Source organism: Moschus berezovskii, chromosome 22 (genome assembly GCF_049115385.1).
Source record: "Moschus berezovskii isolate FMDL1 chromosome 22, NW_MosBer_1.0, whole genome shotgun sequence".
NCBI classification, from domain to species: Eukaryota; Metazoa; Chordata; class Mammalia; order Artiodactyla; family Moschidae; genus Moschus; species Moschus berezovskii.
In genome coordinates this window covers 49,749,722-49,774,036 of record NC_142481.1, presented here as the reverse complement: position 1 = coordinate 49,774,036, position 24,315 = coordinate 49,749,722, and the positions used below count along the sequence as shown (strand labels likewise).

The window sequence follows — 24,315 nt, the reverse complement described above, 5'->3', positions numbered from 1 at the left end:
TCACCTTGAACTCCCCAGAGGAATGTTGCCAAAATATAAACTCATCGCGCTGCTCCTGCGAACGCTAAGCAGTATTTAGGGCTGGAGGTTTACCCCATCCGCACGCCCCTCCGAGCGCATCCCTGAGAGTGAGATGATCCTCCCACCAGCCCTGAGCCACAGAACGGCCGGCCTCGGCACGCATGACCTGTGAAGGCCCCAGTGACCCATGACCGGAGACATCAATGCAGGATGCTGCCCACACGCGGGAGGGACCCCAAGTGGTGACAGGCACCAGCTGGAGTAGGTTTGAGGTTGGAGCTGAGGAGGTGGTCTGGGCAGGCTTTGCTCAGGGGACCAGGGGCGTCTCCAACTCTCACGCCCCACTTTCGTTAAGGATGACCTGAGAGCTGGTTTGGCTTAGCTGTGATGAGTGTCAGCCCGACATGGTGTGTCTTGGTGCCCATTGCAGAACCCCCGTGGATCTGGCGAGATGCCCAGAGACACCCAACCCTTCTTCTGTGCTCTCATTTCCTGGACATGGAAGGCCCTGCCCAGGGCCCTCCCCATCCGCACACCCAGGGACCAAGACTAGCCCAGGAGAGACTTCATCGATGCGGGGCCCCAGACCCTCCCATCCTCCTGCCTCTGTCTTCATGGGCGAGGCTGGGACCCTGAAAAACTTGTGCTTCTTTTGGCAGAGAACTCGGTAAAGGTGGGAGGGGAGGCTGCAGGGGTGCTTACATTTATGTCATTGTCATAATTGTGGTCAAAGCTCACAACACTGGGGAGACCATCACTGCCTCCCTTCCCAGATGCTCAGAGAGGTTGAGGTCTGCACCTGGGGTCACACAGCACTGGTGCAGGCTGGAAGCTCCTGAGAATACCACCAGAACCTCTGGCTGCAGCAACTCTGTCTACTGCTCACCTCAGATAACTGCGGTTACTCTTATGACTAAAACACAGCAATGCCGAAGAGGCCTGGCAGCGTGGAAGGAGAACACTAAGCCCCAGCCTCTCTGGCGTCCTGGGTGCGGAGCTCTGGGCGCCAAGCTCTGGGCGCCATCTTCCCAGGGCCCTTCTCCCTGAAGGATTCCAAACAATCCATATTCTTGCCCCCACGGACCATTGAAATGTTCCAGAAATTTCAACCGTTTGTCACCCCAACGGCATGGCCCCGATCCTCCCCTGGAGGGGAGGCCAGGAGCCTCTGGGGCCCCATGTAGCCCGTTTTCACTGCAGAGAGCTATCATGTACATTTGAGTTCCATGGGCCACCTGTTTCACCCCCGTAACCTCACACAACTCCTGGAACCCCACTATTTCCTACTTTCAGAGTCAGCGACGTGTCCCGTGGTGAGCACGGCAGTTGGCCCAGCTTGGGGTTTTAGTCACGCGGGAAAGGCATGCTCCCAACCCCCAGCCCCCGCCCATGGTAACCACTGTTGACGGGTCTATAGACCCCTCTAGATAGTTCCGTGTGAATATAACCCTCGGTGCGTGTACTCGCGAGGAAGGGGCAGCCATGACGCCTACACGTCAGCTCCACGAGCTATGAGTTCTTTCGACGAGACCTGGAGGCTGTGTGCTCAGTCCGGCCTCAGGCTCCTCACCTGTGAAATGGGGAGATGAGCCCTGCCCCCAGCGTTAACAGGAGCTGGAGAGTACAGCAAGTGCCAAATGAGTGCCAATCTATAGACAGGAGTCACCCTGAGCACTCACTTCTTGGAGGTCCTCCTTAGAGCCCTCTAAGAGGCTGACTCTGCTCTTCCACCCAGGGACACCCCCTGCAATGGCCAAAGGGTCGGACCCCAGGAACACAGGGCCTGCTGGCCGGACACCACAGTCCCCAAGGTGGCCATGCGATGGAGGAACTGGAGCTACCACAAATCCAGGTGGAAGGGAAGCCCCCTTCCCTACCCAGAGGAGCCCCTGGTTTGACTGGACAGGGTTCCCTGCTATTTCCCAGCCCTGCCACCCAACCTGCTGGGTGGTCTCCTCGGCCTTGGCCCACCCACCCAGGAGGTCAGAGCTCCCTTGGGACCTGGGTATGATACCACAGCGACCCCCTGGAGAGGCATCCCTCTAAGCTGGTGTCCCCACAACCTGGGAACAACCTCCTTCCTCTGGATATAAGGCAAACAGAGTCCTCTGGAAGCAAACCTTTTAAGCAGATGTTTCCTCTTGGCACGCACCTCCCGGGCGGGGCCTACCGCTCTCACACGGAGGCGCAGGGGAGACCGAGTGATTTCAATTCTTTTTAGGAAGGGGGAGGAAAATATTTTAAAAAATGTGTTTTACAAGCCTGCTTTTACCATTGTTTATGTAAACAGGTAAATTGTTTCCTGCCTCAATTAAAAACATCTGCCACATAAATGAATACCAATTAACTCATCCTGTTTTTAATTACTCTGTTAATTACACGCAGGCAGCAGAAAGGATGGCTGGGAGTAGGCGAAGCCGAGTGCATGCCCTTCCCCCAGTTGGCAAGGATCCGGACTGTGTCTGGCTCCTGGTGGATGAGGGTGGCAGGGAGGTGGTGGCGTGGTGCCAGCCGGGATTCCCTGATCTGGGGCTGCCGGGTGGGCACCTCCTCCAAGGGCCCTGGATGGGGGCCGGCCGGGGCTCCCAGCTCACTCTAGGGAGTGAGGAACCCCCTCCAGCAGGCCCTTCTGCCCTCCCCTTTCCCACTCTCCCCTCCTCCAGCCACTCTCCTCCCCATCACTGGAGAGGAAGGAGGGGCCTTAAGGGGGCCCTTATGTCTTAGCCATATTTTGCTGGGGGAGGTGGGCAGCTGGAGATGGAGGCCTGCACCCCCTCGAGGAAGGCCCGCGTGGGGTTGGGGGAGGGGAATACTGCTCTGACAAATGCCGCATGGTGGCACCCTGATCACCAGGCCTTGGAGCCACCCCTGGAGCTCCCCTCGCCCACCCATCACCTGTGCTCCTCGTCCACAGCCTTCACCACGGTTTGTAATTTCTCTGCCCTCTCTGCTTGCTTCCCTGAACCCAGCCCAGGGGAGGCAGGCAGGAGGCGCCCGAACATAAGTCTCCGAGTGAACCTTACCCAGGGATGCTCACAGAGGAGGTGTCATTATTCCTATGCATGGGGTTGGCTTGGGAGAGGACCCTCTGAGGTATCACATGGTCATACCAGCCTTCGTGAGGGGCTGGACTTGAACCCAGCAGGAGCCCTACTTCCAGGATGTGTTTACTGCACTGTCAACATCACCAAGACCAAGCTAGGGAGTCATGCTGTCTCCAGGGGCTGGAGCTGCTGGGCCCTGGGGTGCCCCCTCCCCCACCTCCCACAGATGCTCTCCCCACCCCCTCCCAGGTTACACGGCTCACAGAAGCAGAGGTGGTCAGAGTTGGCTGGCCCTCACAGTTGCCCAGCAGGTGTGGTTGGTGGGTTTCCACTTGGCCCATCAGAGGTAGGCAGCAGAGCATCTCTATGAGAAGGATGCCACTGCCTCAGGTGGGCTCAAAGGGAAAGGTGTGCCTGACATTGATTGGTGATGTCTGCCAGAGCCATTGGAGCGTGCAGATTGATTTGCCATGTCTACCTTCGCATCACATATGGAGTAATGGGGAGGTACCAGGATCCAGTCCACGTTCACAAACAGTGCTCCAGAACAGAGAACAGTCTGCCTCTCCTACTGCCTGTGGGCACCTGCTCAGGGGGCTGCCTGCACCAGCCTTCTCTGAGACATGGGTCAACAGGCCACAGATGGACAGGCCGGAGTCCAGAAGCCAACCCCTTCCAAGGTCGGGTCCCAGCTCACAGTGCCTACCCGGAATCCTGTCCCAACCTTGAAGCAGAGCTGGAGAACAGCAAGTACCAAGTGATCCACAGTTTATTTGCTCATTTAATCCTTCCAACAGCCCCATGAGGCTTTTCTGTTGCTTAATAGTAACAGTGAAATGTAAAACATGTTATTACACCCATGTTACAGGTGGGACAACTCACAGGTTCTGTAACCGCGGGGCGCATGGCTGGAAAGGGCAGGTCTGTGGGTCTGACCCCACGGTGCAGATGTGCACAGGTCTGGCCTGAACTCACCCTGCTGCCCGGACCCAACCCACTCCCTCCAGATTTCTAGTCTCCCAGGCATAGCCTCCAGGTTTGAGTTGGGCGTTGTCTAGTTTCTGGCCATAGGCTGTGAGCGAGTCCCTCCACTGGCTTGGTTTCAGCATTTTCCCCTGGAAGAGGAGGGATGCTCATCCTGCCTCACAGCATCGGCATGAGCATACTGGGGCTTTCCTGCCAGCCTCTCTGCCCACCGATCCCCTCCTGCCTCCCCTTCCAGGCAAGCCACCAGGCTCAACACAGTGTGTAGCTGGGCAGTTTCCTGAGCTGCTAGAGGCCAAGGCCAGCATGGGTAAGGGCCTGCCCTGCAGGCTGTTGGGGAGCCTGCACCTCAGCCTTGCCCAGTGGGGGTCCCTTTCAACATCCATCAGTCATCCAGATTCTTGGCCATTCTCTCTGGGGCCTTTGAGCCACAAGACATGTCTAATAGCAGCTCCTGCATCATGCTGGGCAGCTGGGTCTGGTGTGGGGAGCCGCGTGCTGGCCCACCTGACCACGTCTCCACACTTGGGACTCACTGAGGAGCAGCCAGGAGCAAAGCCAGTTGCAGGGCTCCTTGGCAGCCCTGTGTGGTTCAGAGGGCCCGCCAAGCTGTGGGGAGGAGCCCAGACTCACCAGTCAGGACTTCAGAATGGTGGTGGCCACAGGAAAAGGGCCACAGGAACCCTCGGGTACAGCCCCCACCCCAGGTCTGTGGCAAGGGCACACGATGACCAGAGTCAAGGGCAGGAACTCTGCACCCTGGAGGCTGTATCTGCCCAGGGAGGGCTGTACCTCGGAGTTTAAACCTTGGTGACCTCCTCTCTGTGCGAACGGAGGACCCACCCCCTCAGAGGTGACACAGGCCATGTGCAGCAGTTATAATAAGGGGCTGTCCGGCAGAAACCAGAAACCGCAGGCCAGCTCACTGGTCAATCAAGTCCAAGGTTCAGAGTGTCCACATGCAACACCAGCCCCAAGGGGGAACCACCATGCTGCTTCTGAGGGGCACAGAGAGGACAGGAGCCAGCCTGGGGTCACATAGTGGTGGAATCACACAGCGGCAGCCTCACCTGCCAGCCCTCAGCCCTGATCCAGAGAATGGGCTGTGTCCTTGATGGACAGAGGGTCTGTTTCCAGCCCCTCCTCCTCACCTTGGACGGCCCAAGGCAGGCAGATGGGCCAGCTCTGGTGCAGCCGCGGTGCAGCTGCTCTGGGGGAGGCGAGCGGGAAGCCGGCTCCATGCCTCCCTCCCCGGCAGAACCTTCTGGATGTTTTGACTCATTCCACCACATGGTCTCACAGAACCCCAAGGAGATCTGGGGGTGGGGCCCTGCTGAGTCAAAACAGTCTTGGGGGTTTTTGGCAGAGGGGCGTGGCGTCCTCCTGCTCTGCCTGGTCTCCCCTCTTGTCTCTGAGAAAGTTCCAAGGCTATCTCCCCATTTGACGGCAGGGAAAACCGAGGCCACCGCTGGCCCCTTGGGTTTCCCCTCGGCTCGGTCAGGCCTGTCCTGAGCCCTGGGGCACACGTGGAGTCCATAGCACTTCATCCAGGGCTGCGCCCTCATCTCCCGTGTTCCCCTGGGGGTATCTTTCCAAGGCAGAGAAGTGGGGAGACCATGGTGGCTTCAGAGGCTGCGGGAGTGCCCAAAGTCACATGACACCTTCTGCCTGGTCAGTGTGAACATTTTCACAGGGACATTTATTGTAAAACAGAACGACTAAGGAGGCCCTGGTGCCTTGGATGGAAAACATCTCCGTGTCCAGAGGCCTCACCCCAACCACACCCACAGGCTGTAGGCAGCCTCTGTGTGCCCAGCGCTGGGGGAGGGTGTGCGGGACTCACTCACTCCTCTTTGACCAGGGACACCCCACAGTGGTGCAGGTGCATGAGCTCAGGCAGTTCAGGCCTGCAACTCTCCAGCACAGCAAGCTTCCCAGGAGCCAGCAGGCTTGACCCGAGCGGCAACCAGGCTCAGCTCTGGGCTATTCCGGCTCCACCCCCTTGGTTGCCAAACTCCTCAGGATGCCCATGGGGCCTCCTGGTCTCTGAAATGTCCATCTTCTGACCCTCTCCAGGTAGCATAGGGTTCAGGGGACAAGCAACTCTCCTTCCTCTCCTCCCGCATGATGGACCCCCAGGCCTCGGGACAGATGGAGCTGGAGCGCTGGCGGTCAGCTCAATCAGGAGGATGGAGCGAGCACCAAGCCCACCAGTGGTGGGACCACAGAACAGCCGGCGAAACGGCAGGACCGGTTTTGGGTCCCTCACCCCGGGCTCCCGCACAAAGGCTTTGGCTGCTGGCCACAAAGGCACAGCTCCGGGCAGAGATCTCCCCCAGGGACAAACTGGCCACTGCTATGCAGTCATGAGGGGGCATCAGGCAGACCCCTGGGTGAAGCCAGGATGCCCATTGTATCAGCTCTATGAGTCTTCAGTGCAAACCCCCAGCGCAAAGGAAATGGACGACTTTTTCATGCCTTAGTATTTATGCCACCACCTCTACCAGCTGAAGCTCTCAATGCCCACAGGCGGCTCCCAGGCCATCCTCCATCCCCTTGTCCTCCTCCCTTGTGCTTCTCCTCTCCACCTGCAAGGCCACCTTGATAGCCCGCAAATGTGCCAGGCACACTCCTGCCCCAGGGCTTTTGCACTGGCTGTCCCCTATGCTAGAGGGCTGTGCCCTGGTGGCCCCCTGGCTGCCTCCCTTCCAGGCCTCAGCTCAATGTCACCTACTCAGAAAAGCTGCATCTGGCAAGGACAGGCCCCACCCCCCAGTCCCAGGCCCTGCCCATTCCTTGTTCCCTTTGTTTATTGTCCATCTCTCCCCAAACAGAGTAGCAGCCACACCAGGGCGGGTCCATCTGCTGGATTCTGGAATAGCGGCCGACACATGGCAGGCCCTCAGTTGCTATTTGTCAAAGGAACAAGCGCCTAAACCAACTACGTTCTCATCAACAGCTTATCTCATCTAAGTGTCACCCAGCTGAGCTGGTGCCTCACAGCTGCTGGGCGTGCACTGTGCCAGGCAGCAGGGACCCCTACCCTGGGGTCAGCCTCCAGGGCTTCATCTGGGAAGGAAACAACAGTTGGAAAGGAGGGTAATCCTGGGAGGGGCGCCCATGGGCAGACGTGAGTGGGGTGGGGGGTGGCCAGTGCCTCTGGAGTCAGAACGCAGGCCCCCCCAGCCCCTGTGCAGCTGGGGGTCGTGTGGCTTCCATCAGTCCCACCCCACCCCCACCAGCCGGGAGCTCAGAGGAAGAGCGAGGAACTGAATTTCTCCCATACATCAAGAGCTACATGGTCTTCTGATGTGCAGAAAAGTGGAAAATGATTATTTCACGTACCCTCACCAGCACCTGGGTATTCGAATTCTGCCCTGTGTCCAGACAGGCTGGGGGAGGGACAGGTCCACCTATCCTTCTCCAGGGACCTCCCTACCTGGTCCCCTGCTCCCCCATGAGGTGACAGCTGGGATGTCGAGGGGGACAGCAGCTGTGTCAGCTGATCGGGGATGGGCACACCACCAGGTGCCAACCCGGTCCCATCCAGGCTCAGCGGTGACTCCAAAGCCTTGGCTTCCCTGGCATGCTGGGAAGGAAACACCTAATTTCTTAGTGGCTCCACGGGGATGGGGAGGAATGTCTCAACTGGGGAGACTGAAGCAAAGGTGACCCAGGGTGACCTGCACTGCCTTCCCCTCCTCTGCCCCAGGCCCAGATCTATGGGGTCTCCATTCTCAGAGGCCTGTCCTGACCTCCACCCTGAAGCCTTCCATAATTCTTCCTGCAGAACTGGGGCTCCAGCCCCGCCACACGGGCTCCTTACGCACGAGGAGTCCCCAGTCCTGGGCAGTCAGATGGAGGGGCAGAATCTGAGAGCCGGCACCTGACAGTCTGTGCCGTGGAGTTTGGGGTGTCCTGGCCACGGCCTTCGGGGCTGTGCCCTCTTCTGTCTCCGAGCTGCCCCTGGAGTGGGCCCTCAAGGAGCCTTTGTTTGAGAGTGAGTAGGGTCAGGTTTCAGCGAACGGCCCTGCAGAACCCTGGCCACCTCCTCTGTGCTCCCATAGGGCATGACCCCGGCTGCCTCCCTACATGCCCCCACATAGGCAGGACCCTGGCTCTCCATCCCTCCGTGCCCCCATGAAGGCAGGACGCACAACCCGACTCCAGGGCTGGAAAGCAGATGAGATAGATGTTTGTGGAACCAAATACAGTGACAGCTTGCAGGCAGGCGGGCCCTGCTGTTCAAACAGCGCTCTCCCAGCACCCAGCGAGGGCGTCCCTGCAGCCGTGACCCTGGCATCACTGCCTGGAAATGGGGCGCTCACAGGTGACACACGTTCCTGCCCACCCTGGGCCTCCTGTGTGTCAGGTGCCTGCCTGGGCTCTGAGGCAGCAGGGCCAACAGACAGAAGTCTTGCCCTCACAGAGCTGACCTCCTGGGGAGGAGACGTGGTCATGTGCAAAGAAGAGGGTGTGCTGAGGGCTGTGGGGACACAGGTGTGGCTGGGGATGGGGGGCACTCAGAGCAGAGGGGACTGCCAGGTGGGTTGGAGCAGGATGGCGGGAGCCATGCGGATGTGGGGCGGGACACACAGGCAGAGGGACCCTCCAGACCCTGGGGTGCTGGGGACACAGCAAGGCAGGTGGGTCGGGCTGAACATTTAGGGGGAGGGCTGTGTGGTCTCGAAGCCACTGGCAATCTGGCTCTGTCCCCGGAGGGGGCCTCTCTGGTTGACACATGGTGGCCCCAAACTACTTCCTCTGAGTTTGCGGGGGTGGGGAGAAAGAAACCAGAGAACAGGTGCAGAATCTTGTTCATGCCAAGGACCTGGGACGCAGGTGCCAGGGAGATTCAGTAAGTGTTTGTAGAACCAAACACAAGGACAGCTTGTAGGCAGACGAGCCCTGCTGTCCCAACCACCCTCAGGCTCCTGGCGGGGCGTCCTGCCAGCCAGTGACTTGGACAACTGCATGCTCCCCACCCCCACCTCCAGGCCAGGGTGTGGTCACCTGTGGAAGGGGTGAGCTGACACGGGGACGGGGACGTGATGCAGGGAAGCCAGGTGACCAGGGCAGGAGGCTTTTCATGTGAAATCATTCCTTGAAACCTGGAGGACAGTGACCTAAACTGATGACCACTCAGCACAGCAGATGCTGTCCCAGGAGTGACCCCAAGAAAGCTGAAAACACACCCCCGCCAAGAAGGTGCTTGGGAAGGTTCACTCCAGATTATCTACTCTCACCAAAGGTGAAGAGGCCCAGTGTCCATTGACTGACGATGGACACACAAAATGTGCAGATCTGAGTCACTGAATCTCAGTCATTAAAAAGAAGGAAAGCAGTGGCACATGTGACAACATGGACGGACCTCAGAAACATGGAACCAGCCTGCGGCAGCGCTAACTAGAAGAGTCCTGCCCCTCTTCCCAGGCGCGGCAATCTGTTCACCTGGGGGCCCCACCCCGACAAGTAGGCAGAACAGCTTCTCCCTTGCTGACCCCAACCCAGCTGGGCTCATGGGCCTGGGAAGGAAGATGGTGAGGCGGGGCCCTACCAGTCGGTGACCTGCTACCTTCCAAGGCATGCCCCACATCCGGAGGCGCACCCTTCAGAGGCCAAGAAGGACCTCAGGATGGTCTCCCCTAATAACCTCCTGAACCAGGAGCCTAACTAGGCTGATGTCCTGTGTGACATGAGGATTATCAGCCAGAAAGGGGTCCGGGCAGCAGTGAAGGAACCTCAGCCACTTTGAGACTCAGAGAAAAGCCTCCTGAACCCGGGGTCAGGCCCAGGACCTCATGACCATCCCGACCTGTCCCCTCCACTCTGAAGCCCCCAAGGCCATGCTGATCAGCTGGGCCAGGAGCTGTGCTGATCCCTTACCAGTGATTAAATGATCATAATTGTGGAGATTTCAAAAAGGAGTTTTCACATTAACAGAGAGGAAACTGAGGCTCCAAGAAACCAAACAATGTACTGCAGCTGAGAGTGAGCCTGTGGGCCAAGATTTCACCTGGGTGCCTGACACCCTGAATGAGGCTCTCCTATGACAAAGCCACACAGGTGTGAAGTGACAGGCATCCTGGGACAGTCCTTATAGATTGTAATGACAGGTATCCTGGGACAATCCATGCATATGGTGACAAGTGTCCTGAGACAGTCCTTCCTGTGTACAGTGACAGGCTTCCTGGGATAGTTGTGCAGATGGTGTTGACAAGTGTCCTGGGGCAGTCCATGCAGTGACAAGTGTCCTGGGACAGTCCATGCAGATGGTGGTGACAACTGCCCTGGGACAGTCCTTGTCTGTGTGTAGAGACAGGTGGCCTGGGACAGTCCTCGTCTGTGTAGAGACAGGTGGCCAGGGACAGTCCTCTTCTGTGTGTAGTGATAGGTAGCCAGGGACAGTCCTCATCTGTGGGTAGTGACAGGTGGCCAGGGACAGTCCTCTTCTGTGTGTAGAGACAGGTGACCAGGGACAGTCATTGTCTGTGTGTAGAGACAGGTGGCCTGGGACAGTCCTCGTATGTGTGTAGAGACAGGTGGCCAGGGACTGTCCTCGTCTGTGTGTAGTGACAGGTGTCCAGGGACAGTCCTCGTCTGTGTGTAGTGACAGGTGGCCAGGGACAGTCCTCTTCTGTGTGTAGTGACAGGTGGCCAGGGACAGTCCTTGTCTGTGTGTAGAGACTGGTGGCCAGGGACAGTCCTCGTCTGTGTGTAGTGACAGGTGACCAGGGACAGTCCTCGTCTGTGTGTAGAGACTGGTGGCCAGGGACAGTCCTCGTCTGTGTGTAGTGACAGGTGGCCAGGGACAGTCCTCGTCTGTGTGTAGAGACTGGTGGCCAGGGACAGTTCTCGTCTGTGTGTAGTGACAGGTGGCCAGGGACAGTCCTCGTCTGTGTGTAGTGACAGGTGGCCAGGGACAGTCCTTGTCTGTGTGTAGTGACTGGTGGTCAAGGACAGTCCTCGTCTGTGTGTAGTGACAGGTGGCCAGGGACAGTCCTCGTCTGTGTGTAGTGACAGGTGGCCAGGGACAGTCCTCGTCTGTGTGTAGAGACAGGTGACCAGGGACAGTCATTGTCTGTGTGTAGTGACAGGTGACCAGGAACAGTCATTGTGTGTAGAGACAGGTGACCAGGGACAGTCATTGTCTGTGTGTAGTAACAGGTGTCCAGGGACAGTCCTCGTCTGTGTGTAGTGACAGGTGGCCAGGGACAGTCCTTGTCTGTGTGTAGAGACTGGTGGCCAGGGACAGTCCTCGTCTGTGTGTAGTGACAGGTGGCCAGGGACAGTCCTCGTCTGTGTGTAGAGACTGGTGGCCAGGGACAGTTCTCGTCTGTGTGTAGTGACAGGTGGCCAGGGACAGTCCTCGTCTGTGTGTAGTGACAGGTGGCCAGGGACAGTCCTTGTCTGTGTGTAGTGACTGGTGGTCAAGGACAGTCCTCGTCTGTGTGTAGTGACAGGTGGCCAGGGACAGTCCTCGTCTGTGTGTAGTGACAGGTGGCCAGGGACAGTCCTCGTCTGTGTGTAGAGACAGGTGACCAGGGACAGTCATTGTCTGTGTGTAGTGACAGGTGACCAGGAACAGTCATTGTGTGTAGAGACAGGTGACCAGGGACAGTCATTGTCTGTGTGTAGTAACAGGTGTCCAGGGACAGTCCTCGTCTGTGTGTAGTGACAGGTGGCCAGGGACAGTCCTTGTCTGTGTGTAGAGACTGGTGGCCAGGGACAGTCCTCATCTGTGTGTAGTGACAGGTGGCCAGGGACAGTCCTCGTCTGTGTGTAGAGACTGGTGGCCAGGGACAGTTCTCGTCTGTGTGTAGTGACAGGTGGCCAGGGACAGTCCTCGTCTGTGTGTAGTGACAGGTGGCCAGGGACAGTCCTTGTCTGTGTGACTGGTGGTCAGGGACAGTCCTTGTCTGTGTGTAGTGACAGGTGACCAGGGACAGTCGTTGTCTGTGTGTAGTGACAGGTGACCAGGGACAGTCCTCGTCTGTGTGTAGAGACAGGTGACCAGGGACAGTCATTGTCTGTGTGTAGTGACAGGTGGCCAGGGACAGTCCTCGTCTGTGTGTAGTGACAGGTGGCCAGGGACAGTCCTCGTCTGTGTGTAGAGACAGGTGACCAGGGACAGTCCTCGTCTGTGTGTAGTGACAGGTGGCCAGGGGCAGTCCTTGTCTGTGTGACTGGTGTCCAGGGACAGTCCTCATCTGTGTGTAGTGACAGGTGACCAGGGACAGTCATTGTCTGTGTGTAGTGACAGGTGGCCAGGGACAGTCCTTGTCTGTGTGACTGGTGGCCAGGGACAGTCCTCGTCTGTGTGTAGAGACAGGTGGCCAGGGACAGTCCTCGTCTGTGTGTAGTGACAGGTGGCCAGGGACAGTCCTCGTCTGTGTGTAGAGACAGGTGGCCAGGGACAGTCCTCGTCTGTGTGTAGTGACAGGTGGCCAGGGACAGTCATTGTGTGTAGAGACAGGTGGCCTGGGACAGTCCTCGTCTGTGTGTAGTGACAGGCATTCTAAGACAGTCTTTGTCTATGTGTGTGTGAGCTGGGTCACCCTTCGCAAGTGCTCAAGGGTTCGCCATGCAGCTGGGCTGGGACGCGTAGGTGGGATCTGGTACAACACGCACTGCTGCAGCTGTCAGAGTGTGGACGTCTAGGCAGGTCACATGGCTCCTCTACGAGTGACCTGGGTAGCTGCCCTAGGGACAGTTGGGGAGATCACACATCCTTCTTCTGCCTGGTTCTCACAGCCTTGCACACATACTTCACATGCACACTCACACACAGGGCTCCCATGGTAGGTGATGTCCACTGTGGTCCCTGGAGTGAGCTGCTCCCTTCCTCCCAGGGACCTCCCTGCAGCTGCCCAGCTCCCTTCTCTGCCACCAAGCAGAGGGAAAGGCAGGGCACTGGGAAGAACTGCTTTTCATGAGTAAGCGCCCTTGCCTCAGACCATCCTACCAGGATGAGGGGGCTTCTTCACCCATCCTCAGTTTACAGAGCTGGGGGGGCACCTGCTTCTCCTAGACATGGCCTTGCCCTCTGAGGTGCTTGTGTCTGGATGTCGCCTCTTGCTGGCCCTGTCCCCCTTCACCTGTCTCCCAGGACCATCTTCTCAAAGTGCAAACCTGATCAGCTCCCACCAGTCAGCTCCACTCAGGGGGCTTCCCTGGGCTCTGGAGACTCCAGGGATGAAGGCCAGAGTCCTGTCCAGGTCCATCAGCCCCACGGTCCTCCCGTTTGGTCCCAGCCCCTCCTGTTTGAGGTTGGTCACCTCTGCACGGTTGTCCCCAACTACACGTCTCAGAGACGCACGCCGGCACCCCCAGGGCCACCACAGCACCCTTCGGCAGAGCCGCCACTGGGGAACTCCCTGTGCCTTTGCCCTGCTCTGTCCGACACGGTGGTCACCAGCTGACCAACAAGGCTGTTTTGAACTCAGACTCAAAGCAAATGTAAAACACACGTGGAATTTCAAAGTGTTTTTTAAAAAGATCTCAACACTTAAAAAAAATCAACTACATGCTGAGATAACAACATTTTGGAGACACCAGATTAAATAACACATATCACTAGAATCATGTGGGTTTCCTTCTTCTTTTCTCCTTTTTCTCCACGTGGCCACAACCCTAAGTGGCACACGTCTGCTCTGCATGGCCACGGCTCGCCGGGCCGTGTAGGCTGATGCATCCCGGGAGAAGCTGCCCTTCAGAGCATCTCCTGTGATCACAGTCTTGGGGGTCCCAGGGTGCACATGGCCAGTCCCACTGAGCTACTCGGATCACAAGCCAAGCACACAAGCTCCAAACTGCCGAAAGCCTCTGAATGGTCCAAGGTGACGCTGTGTGTAGAGAGTCTGTCTCAGGGCACGGGGACTCCCTGTCCACACACAGTTGGACTCCAGGGAGCTGTCTGGGCAAAGACCACATGAGGGGACAAGACCAGCGGTCGGTGGGCCATATGGAGAGGGTCTCAGTCCCCCAACCTGAGCCTTCATAAGTGGGGATCTGCCATGGGTAAAAGGAATACCTGCAGGGCTGCCCGGTCCAGTGCGGGCTCCCAGGAGTGTGGCAGACGGGGTCACTGGAGGGCGGTGCTGTCCTGTCCCCTGTCCTGTCCCCTGCCTGGTGGGGCAAGGCAGGAGTGCTCTTTGTGGGAGTGGAAGGGACTGCGTGCCCTTCACTCTCCTGCCCCGATGTTTTCCGCAGCGGCAGAAGGGCCTCGCTCACACAGCCAGGTGTGCAAATGACAGCACACGAATGGCTGCCCTCCCCACCACCCTGCACACGGCCAGCTCAGAAGCAGAATGCTGCCCTCCGGCCCACTCTGACTCCTCAGAGGCAGGGAGGTGGGGAGGAAAGGCCCCGGTTCACTGCGCTCATGAGTCCGGCAGGGCTGGGTGAGGCTGGGGAAGCCCAAGGCCCCCAGGAGAAGCCACAACAGCCACCTGGGGACTCAGGTGTAGGGAGAAGACGGAGGTTCCCGAGTCGGAATCCCACCTCTGCCACCAAGTAGCCATGGGACGCCGTTTCCCACTGGGCCCGTTTCCCCTGTGAACTAGGGGGGTGGAGTGGAGCATGGTCCCTGGGGACACTCAGGTCCTGTGCTCAGCTCTGAGCTGTGTCGCCAGCATGGGGATGGGGTCAGCAGACACAGGGGTCTGGGCTCCACTGAGGACACAGCCTATCTCTCTGGACCTGGGGCAGGAGGACACGGGTGTGGGCTGGAATCAGAGCAACAGGGTGTGACATGGAGCTGCCCGACACTCACACCCACCAGTGAAACCCAGGATGCACTGAGTGTCCCCCAGAGAGGGCCTGTGACAACCACGTCTAGAGCCACCTGTCAGCCAGATACACAGGACCATCCACCCTCCTCACAACCTCAAGAGGGAGGAGCCAGTAAGACCGTATTTAGCATCGAAACAGACTCAGAGAGGGTGAGTGGTGTGCTGAGGGTCACACGGCCACTGCCAGGAGGGGAACCAGGCTTCAAATCCCAGCAGCTCAGAGAAGCCAGGTGGTGTCCCTCCCCCCACCTCCCCACAGCCTGGATACACAGGGCAGAAGCTCCCCAAACTGGGTGTGAGCTGCGGCCTCCTCTGGTCCTGAACACCCCCACTTCTCCAGCCTCTCAACACGTTCCCCGCCTGCCTGTCAGAGGGGCCACTGCAGCCGGAAGCCTCTCCTTTCCTAAAACCCTGGCTTCACTCTGGCTTTTCTGGGCCCTCCCGGGTCGGGATCACCAGGTGAACACTTCCTGTGAGTCCCACACGTGGCCTAGGGCCGTCAGGTGCACAGGGAGCTCCACGGACCTGCCCCGGCAGCTGTGACTCCTACCCTACCCCCGCTGTGGACTTTTCTCTGCCCAAGTAAACAGAAGGCACCCAGGGCCGGACATCCTCCCAAACCTCCTCCTGCCACGTCCACCACGCTCCAGCCTCAGGGGCAGCAGGGGGTCTGAGCACCCAGGCCCCGGGGAGGCTAGAAGCATCCGTGGACAGGGAGTGGGATGGACAGCGGTGGCTGGGAGCCTGCGGGTGGACAGTTGATCAGGGCTGCGGGCGCCCCGGCCCCAGGAGGCGGCTTCCTTATCACAGCCAAATGCATCTTTGCTTTCCTTCCTGCAGACATCTGGCCCCCGGCGCGTCCCTGGTTACAGCGAGCAGAGTCCCAACTTCTGTTTTATTGCCAAAGGTTGTCAGAGGCCCCACTCAGCCATCAGCCCACGCCCTGTGCGTGCCGTGAACTCAGAAGCGAGAACTGGAACCCACGACTCACTTTCCTCGTCCCGAGTTTCCATCCTGAGCTCCAGGCCTCTGCCTGGGTCTTTCCACTGAGGCTGCAAGGGTGATGCCAGCCCAGAGTTTGCTTCCAGAAACCAAGCTCTTGCTGCCATTGTGGTCCTGGAACAGGGCCAGGCTGGTTTCTGAACGCAGCAGACAGCTCCAGGGGCCTGTCCACCCCCAGTGCCATGGGAGCAGCACCCACCTCTCGTGAGTCTCTCCCGGCCTCAGTGTTCCCATGTGGAGAATGGGACGGCAAGGGTGCCCACCTTCAGGGTTGTCCTGAGGTCAAATGAGGGGCAAAGCCTGCAGCCAGCCTGAGAGCTGTTGTTGGGGCTTCATGACAATGACTCTGCCCCCTGTCTGGGTGACCCCGTGTCCAGTGACAGAGCCATGGGTGACAAGCACCTTCCAGGTCAGTCCTGTCCAGTAAGTCCGATCACGGCCACATTCCTGCATTTACCAGTTTCAGAGTTTAGGCTCCTCCTCCACCCTGCACCCCACCCCCCAGGTCTGGGAAGTGACACTAGCTGCCCATCAGAATGCTATGCCTGGATACCCTGTTGTAACAGCCAGACAATGGCCAATGCCGTCCAGAGGGCCTTGAAAGGACATTGACCCCCTCAGCTCCTACCGTGGGTGGTGGGAAGGGGAGGCAGCTGGCCTCAGGCCTCTGTGACCCAAACAAGGCAGAAGGTGCTCATTCTCCCGGCCCCGATCCCCGTGGACCCTAGCCCCAGGGAGTGCCCTGGGTGTCAGTTACTGTGCCCACGTGCCAGAGTCTGTGTCCAGGTGACAGTGCTGACATCTGGGGCACTAACCCCTTGTCAGCACCCAGCAGGCGTGGGAGGAATCCTTACAGGCAGGAAGGGGGCCAGGCCCACAGACACAGATGCCAGGAGGCTGCTGTCTGGAGGGAGGACCGGGGCTCCTCTCATGGGATCAACAGCCTGCACTTCCCTCGGCGTCTGTGAAACAGGGAAAGTACCCCCATGGGCTGTCCTGCAGACTCGGGGTGGTGAGTTCGAGCGCAGAGCCTGGCTAGGCAATGCCTGCCCCAGGGTGACTTGTGCTACGGGGGGCTGGAGAGGAACCATGTGCCTGAGAGCCACGTCACAGGCAGGATGGAGCTGCCCCATGGAAGCGCCTGCTCCCTTCTCAGAACAGCACTCATCTAGCACCTACTGTGTGCGACCTCTTCAGCACACCCCTGTTTTGGATTCTGAGCACACACGTGCACACACACATACACACACACTGACTGGGGAGGAAATTCAGAAGAGCTGAATTCAACCGCCATCCTGCAGGCCCGGGAGGAGTCAGCCAACCCAAACACAACTGGACAGAGGAGGGAGGCCGCCGAGAGTGCCAGGCCACTTCCGGGTGGTAGGGAAATGCCTCCTTGGATGCCAGCTGCCCTCCCTGACTGCCCAGGAACCAGTAGCGCTCAGAGCCAGCCCCCCCCTGCCCCCAGGGCAGCCTCGCAGGCTTGGATCCTGCGGATTACTGACCCAGCCTGCCGGCGTCTCCAGATCCTTGCGTAGGAAGGAAAATTAATTTCTTCCAGTCATGCAGAAATGAAAATATGTGCAGCCAAATCAGAGAGATTTCCTGGAGGTGGTAACTCAGTTACGTGGATCACCTGGTGACAGAGGGAGGGCTGGCAGGTGGCCTGGGCACTCCCGGGGGTCCCAGAGGAGGACCTCCACCCTGCATCCGCCAGCTCGCTGGCCCGGGGAGGGGGGGCTCTGGGTGGGCCTGTGAGACACGTCCCCTCCCCCAGTCACACACGGATCAAGGCGGCTCCAGAGAGAGCCGGATTCTGCCAGAAAACTGGTCCTAATGTGACTTTCCCTCCCACCCGAGTCCGCTGAGCTCTCGGGAGCCCCGGGTGCCACATCTGTTCCTGCGCTCAGCACCCCTCCACTCCTCGTCCCTCGCACGTAGGAGGGTGGCTCAGACACACAGCCCCACGCAGCCCGGCTCTTTACGGACCGGGCTGTTGGCTGCACAGAGCAGAACCCTCTGCCTCCTGGGGGTCTCCAAGCAGAGGACAGAGGTGGGGGATGGGTGACACACAAGACCCTACTGTCCAACACAGTGCCAGCTCTCTGTGAATGTGCCCTGCCCCAGAAAGGATGCCCCCAGGAGCCCAACCTGAAGAAGTTTCTCAAACCTTGTGGCAACTTGGGAGAGCAATGCAGGGACCCAGAACAGTTGCCCGTCCTCTGCCCCTGGCCAACCCCTGTCCTTTGAGGGCAGCTGCCCTGGGGACCTCCTGTTTCTGGGTCCAGGGAGGAAACACATGCCCAGTTAGATATAATGATCTGGCATCCTGGCTGCCGGTCAAAGTGGGGGCCTGACCGTTGCTCAGATAACCCCTCACAGTAGCACAAGATCTGTGTTCTCAAAGGAAATATTTTTCTCCCCGGCCTCTAGAGGAGGTCAGCCAGCCTCAGCCCCAATGCTGGGGAATACAGTTATTCTGGTGGGGAGGTCGCGGGGGTCTGGCACTCCTCTGAGCACACACACAGTTTCTGGGGGGCCGGAAGGAGGGACAGCCTGAGGCTGTGTGTTCAGAGCCGGCGGCTCAGAGTGTGGTTTGCCACCAGCCCTGCTGCCTTCTGCTCCACGTAAGCCCGTCTAGGGCTGAATTTCGAGCCATCTGTCCCTCCACGTCGGCTCACACCTCCCTCCCCGCCGTTCCCACAGCCTGGCTCTGGGCCTGCCCAACATGCAGATGGACGGTTCCCAAAGCCTGTGAGTGGGACCGCTGCCACCGGGTTTTGCCCGAGGCCCCGGAGCTGACAGTATCCAAGGGCTGTTATTTAAGATCTCCTCCCCACCCTGGGAGCCGGGGCAGAACGTCCCCCACGGCAGTCTTCACCCCTAAAAATGTTCAATGCCTCTGCGCTGGGCGGCATGTCCAGCGACCAAAACAAGAAGGGGAGGGGCTAGAGGGAGCTCTGGCCCGCCTCCCCAGCCAGGCCACAGGCACGTCTATCTCTTCTAGGGTCACCTCCTGTACCCCTCGACTAGTCCCCTGTCACCTGGCCCGGGGCCCTCTTTGTCAGGAAGCGCAGGCAAAGCAGGGGAACCCGCAAGACTTCCCATCTTCCATACGCAGGTCCCACCTTAGGTCTGACCACACCCCCAGCAGGTCAAGCTCCGGCTCACCTGGGGGGTGGTCGGTGGGCGGGCGCTGAGTGGGCTGGCCCCACCCCGCTGTGGGCTCCAACTTTGCAAAGTGGGGAGGGGGTCCCCGGGAGGCCTATTCACTCTGTGCGGCTTCAAGGAGACCCCGGGACAGCAGCCACGAACGGAGTCGAGTGACAGCGGCGGCAGCGCGGACGGACGGACGAGGCACTTACGGTCCAGAGGTCCGGCGGACCGGAGGCGATTGCACTCTCGCGACCCGGTTCCTGAAGTGGCTTTTCCTTCGAACTCGGTCCCTGCCTCCGTAACTTGGGGGCAATCCGCGCGCTGTCTTCTGGCGCCGACCGCGCTCAGGCGCGAGGCGGGGCCGCGGCGTGCGGGGCGGCCGCCCGGGCCATCCCCAGGCCAGTCTCCGGCCGCTCGCTCCGCCCGCCGGCCGCCCGCGCGGGAACAAAGCGCGCACGCCGCCCCGGGCGGTCTCCGGCCTCCGCTGCCTGCGCCGGGTCCAGCCGCCGTGCCTTTGGCTCGCGGGCGCCGGCTCCGGCTGCCGCGCGCTCGCCCGAGCGTCTCACGGGGCTCCGCGGCCCCCGCCCCGCGCGCCCCGCCTCCGCCTCCTGTCCCCCGCCGCCGCCGCTGCGCCACCTGCCTCCCGCCCGGCGCCCATCGCTCTCAGCTCCGCCCCGGGGCGCCGGGCTCCGTGCGGGGCCGGCGCGGGAGAGTGACTCCGCCCGCCGCCGCCCCAGCCACTCGGGCGGTCGCGGACCCCGGGGCGCGCCCTGAGAACTCGGCCGAGGGCGCGGGCCAGCCGCGGGGGCCGGAGGCTCTAGGGCGCAGCCGGCGGCCAGCAGCTCGGGTGCGAGTGTGAGGGTCGCGCGGGCGGGTGTGAGTCGGGAGAGCGTGGGTGCGCGGGGTGCCGGGGTGGGCGCGCTGTGCTGTGTGGAGAGACGCGCGCCGCTCGTGGGGGAGGGATGCCCGTGAAGGGAGCGTGGGGGCCGCGGAGCCGGGAGCGCAGAGGGTGCGGGAGCGCGGGGAGGCGTGCTGGGACGCACGGGCGCCGGGGGGGGCGGGTGTTAGTGTGGGTGTCGTGGGCGGGGAGCCGCGAGGAAAGCCGTGAGGGTGCCTTGCAGGGAGCGCGGGAGGCGCGCCGGCGGGCCCCTCGCCCGTGCCCACCCCCGCCGGCTCTTCAGGCCGCGCCCTGGGCGGCCGGGTGGGGGCCCGGAGCGGAGCGCGCCGCCGCGCACACCCACCTCGGAGCAGTCGGCGGCGCCCGCCTCGCAGTTTTACGGCCGCGGCGTCTGGAGTCCGGGCGGGAGGAGAGCAGCAGGCGCCCCTCCTCCGGCCGCTGCCCCCCCCTTCACCCCCGCAGCGTGGGCCGAGCCGGGGCCGCCTCCGCGCGCTGCCGGCAGGGGGCGTCCTCCCGCCGCGCCCGGCTCTCAGTGCCTGGGGCCTCGGGCCCACGCTGACCCAGTTACCCGCAGGAGTACGGGGACACTGGACCCGGGCTCTCAGCCTCAGGCCTGGGGCGTTTGCATGTGATCTGCGTTATCTGCATCCCATTCGTTTAATTTCAGTCTGCAGGACTGCCCGAACCGCTGCCCTGGCCTCTGTGCTCCCCCTTCTCCCTGCCTTGCAGCCCTCACCGTACCTCACCCCCCGCACCTACTTGCCTCTTCCCCTGAAGTGCTTCGCAGCATATCTGATGCATCTGCCCGCTTAGTACATTTTGGTTAAATCGGTGCCATTCCCCCTTTCCGCCTCCCCAAACCCACACAGACTGTTTTCCTTGAGACATGCTGGGGGACCCAGAGTCTCAGTCTTAGGAGACAGAGGGTCCAGAACTCGGAACAGCAGAGCCCTGATCTACATCTCATTTGGCATAAATCTGTATGTGAAGGTCCAAGGTCCCCAGTTCCCAAGTTCAAAAATACAGCAGTATGCCAAAAAACGCCCTTCTCCTTGAGTGAGCCCCACCCCCCACCCCACCCCCTCTCCATCGCTGGGGCGAGTTGGGCAAAGGAAGCCAGTAGAAACATAATGCAAGGCTCTGGGCAGGGGGTCATCCCTGCCTCATCCTCATAGCCACTCCCAGGGGCACTGGACAGAGTCTCTGGGTCACCAACTGTGTGGCCCCTGCCAGTCCCTGACCTCCTGCATCTCTATCCTTGTGGAAGTAAGAGAAGTGTGGTGAAGGATTACTTGGAACTGAAGTTTCTGGCATCTCCCTTCCCCTGACTTTTAGAATGTGATCAAGTGTGGACCCCTCCTGTCCCAGGGGAGAGCAGACGGTCCTAAACTTGTGTGTGGAGATGACGAATAGATTCAAGAGATTAGATCTGGTAGACAGAATGCCTGAAGAACTATGGACGGAAGTTCATAACACTGTACAGGAGGCAGTGACCAAAACCGTCCCCCAAAAAATGAAATGCAAGAAGGCAAAGTAGTTGTCTGAGGAGGTCTTACAAATAGATGAGGAAAGAAGAAGGGAAAGGCACAGGAGAAAGGGATGCAGAGTTCCAGAGAATAGCAAGGAAAGATAAAGCCTTCTCGAGTGAACAGTGCAAAGTTACAGAGGAAAACAATAGAATGGGAAAGACTAGAGATCTCTTCAAGAAGATTGGAGATACCAAGGGAACATTTCATGCAAAGATGGGTCATAGAAGAATGTGAATCTAAAAGCAAGCGTCCAAGACTTTACACACCAGGGTTCACTGACACCAGCTCCCTTATTTCATGGACTCTGAAGCACCAGTGATGTTAAGACACTCCTCATTTCTTGCACCGCTAAGAAAAGAGAATGCTCTCTCGGTTATAATCCTAAGACACCGCTAGATTTCAGAGATGTTAACAAGCCACCAGTGGGCCAGGTGGGGCATTGAGCAACAAGCAGACACCCCGAAGCCCACCTTGGTGCTCCCAGCTGGGCAGGGAGGTGGACTGACTGACAAGCACCGAATTCTCACAGAGCGTTAGCAGAAGCCGGGCCCAGCCTGGGGTCCGCTGCATCTTATCCCCTGCAAACAGCACATGGTTGTCAGTTCTTTGTGTTAAATTACCAGTTGCAATGTCACTGATTTAAGCAGGGTATTGAACACCACTGGAGATGTGGCAGATCTCAAAACACCAGGAATGAAACAGCAATCATCAGAGACCACACGCTCAGGCCCCGAGTCAGCCCAAAGCCTCCTGAATCCCTGCCTGGGAGGATTGAGGCCTGCACTGAGTGGTCAGAGGAACAGCCAGGCCAGTTTTACCTGGTCAACAGTCATGGTGAATCATGGCAGGAGCTATCACACTGAGGAAGGTTTGCTGACGGTAGGCACTGAGCTGAGCACTTAACTCTCCCTTAGCTATCAGGCAGATGCTCCTAGAGCCCCCACATTACAGGTGGAGGGACAGAGGCTCTGAGCAGCTGCATGGGTGAAAGCTGAATGCTTTACAGCCTCTATCCATTGGGCTCCCTGTTGCCTCCCCTGGGCTGGTTTCTCAGACTGGAAGTGGCCTCAGCACAACCCCTGGGTCTTTGGCAAAGCTGCAGTCTCACTACGCCAGTTCAACCTGGGCGTCCAGCCACTGCAGACCACTTGTCTGTAAAAATAATTCTGGGACTTCCCTGGTAGTCCAGTGGCTAAAACTCCACACTCCCAATGAAGGGGGCCTGTGTTCCATCCCTGGTCAGGGAACGAGATCCCACGTGCTTCAGCTAAAGATCCTGAATGCCACAAGGAAGATAGAAGATCCCATGTGTGGCAACCAAGACCCAGTGCAGCCGGATAAATAAGTATTAGAAGAAGACAAAATATTTCTGAGTGATGATGGACTTCCTCAAATACATTTCTGTTGTACGTAGAAATCTTCACCAGAAGTTTAAATAGTTGCCGAGAGGATAAAATCTGCCGCACCGTTAAGTAGGAATATTTCAAAATAAAAGAGAAACTGCTGGTCTAGTAGTGATAGCATTTTGATAGCCATCCTTGTCCATTTAAAAATCCACAAACTAAATCTTCTTTAACATCTGAATTTTCACCAACTCCCAAGCTGACACAATGAGTTTTAGATACAATATCAAAAGTATGATCCAGGAAAGAAAAATTGGGTCACTTGGACTTCATTAAAATTTAAAACTTCCGTGAAAGATACTATTAAGAGAATGAAAAGACAAGCCACAGAATGGGAGAAGATATTTACAAGACGCACACCCAATAAAGAACTGTTTTCCAAAATGTATAAAGTCTCTGCTTCTCTGACACCTGACTTTTCACATAGCCCCTTCCCCCCTCACTGTATGTTTCCATTCTCCCCAACAGAATTTTGCCCTAGTTTCAGTTTGAAATTATTTAGATTCCTGTATCACACAAAACTATGTAAAGACATTGGGATCTCAAGATTTAAACATTCTCTTGTGTTCAAGTTTGTCTTCTAGATTGGGTTATTGTTTTAATTACAAGTGGTACGTAGCTGATACAAATAATGTGAATTTATTACACATTTTGAGAATTATTAAACATAAAAGGTAAATTTTTTATTAGAAATGCCTAATAAATGGGCAGGTTTTTTGGAGTAGTTTGTGTATCCACCCATCAATTCAGTTCAGTTCAGTCGCTCAGTCGTGTCCGACTCTTTGCGACCCCATGAATCACAGCACACCAGGCTTCCCTGTCCATCACCAACTCCCGGAGTTCACTCAAACTCATGTCCATTGAGTCGGTGATGCCATCCAGCCATCTCATTCTCTGTCGTCCCCGTCTCCTCCTGCCCCCAATCCCTCCCAGCATCAGCGTCTTTTCCAAAGAAAAGAAGGAGTACCTCAACATGGATCCCATTCCTATACGGATTTTTACTGTGCAACTGTAAGAAGTCCCAGTTACACAAGTAAACAGATCAGCAGAGGATGAGATGGTTAGATAGCATCATTGACACACTGGACATGAATCTGAGCAAACTTTGGAAGATGGTGAAGGACAGGGAAGCTGTCCATGGGGGTCACAAAGAGTCGGACACGACTGAGCCACTGAACAACAATGAGAAGTTCATGTGCTCTAGTGACACCACCGTGGCCTCCTTCCATTAGTTTTCTACCCCGGACCTCAGGGTAACCAGTCCCAAGAATGATTTTTAAGGACTGTCAGCTGACAAATTCATGGGCCTCTGTCAATTTTGTTGCAAAGACTGAAAATGGTCTGAATTGAAGAAGCTATGTTTGCTGCAAGCAGGGAGACAGAGAGGCATCTTGGATTAGCCCAGCAGGGGGTGCTGACCTTTTCTGGGGAAGTGAGAGCGGGGTGACCATGCAAAGGAAGCTGGGAAGAGGGGCTGCACCAGGG

At 58.3% G+C, this 24,315-nt stretch overlaps 1 protein-coding gene across 7 annotated transcripts in view; it reads right to left on the bottom strand.

Moving 5' to 3' along the window:
- Positions 1 to 24,315, bottom strand: part of CBFA2T3 (CBFA2/RUNX1 partner transcriptional co-repressor 3) — a 79,534-nt gene that overhangs the window by 33,896 nt on the left and 21,323 nt on the right. Inside the window, exon 1 of one of the 7 annotated variants that reach the window (XM_055412942.2) lies at positions 20,242 to 20,326. The exons of 3 other annotated variants lie outside the window; for them this stretch is intronic. The gene's annotated coding sequence lies outside the window, so the exon portion shown is untranslated. Of the gene's footprint in view, positions 1 to 19,015; positions 19,190 to 19,209; positions 19,601 to 20,241; positions 20,327 to 24,315 lie in introns of those variants that run through there. 3 more of the 7 variants (XM_055412943.2, XM_055412941.2, XM_055412940.2) reach the window with 3 other exon arrangements.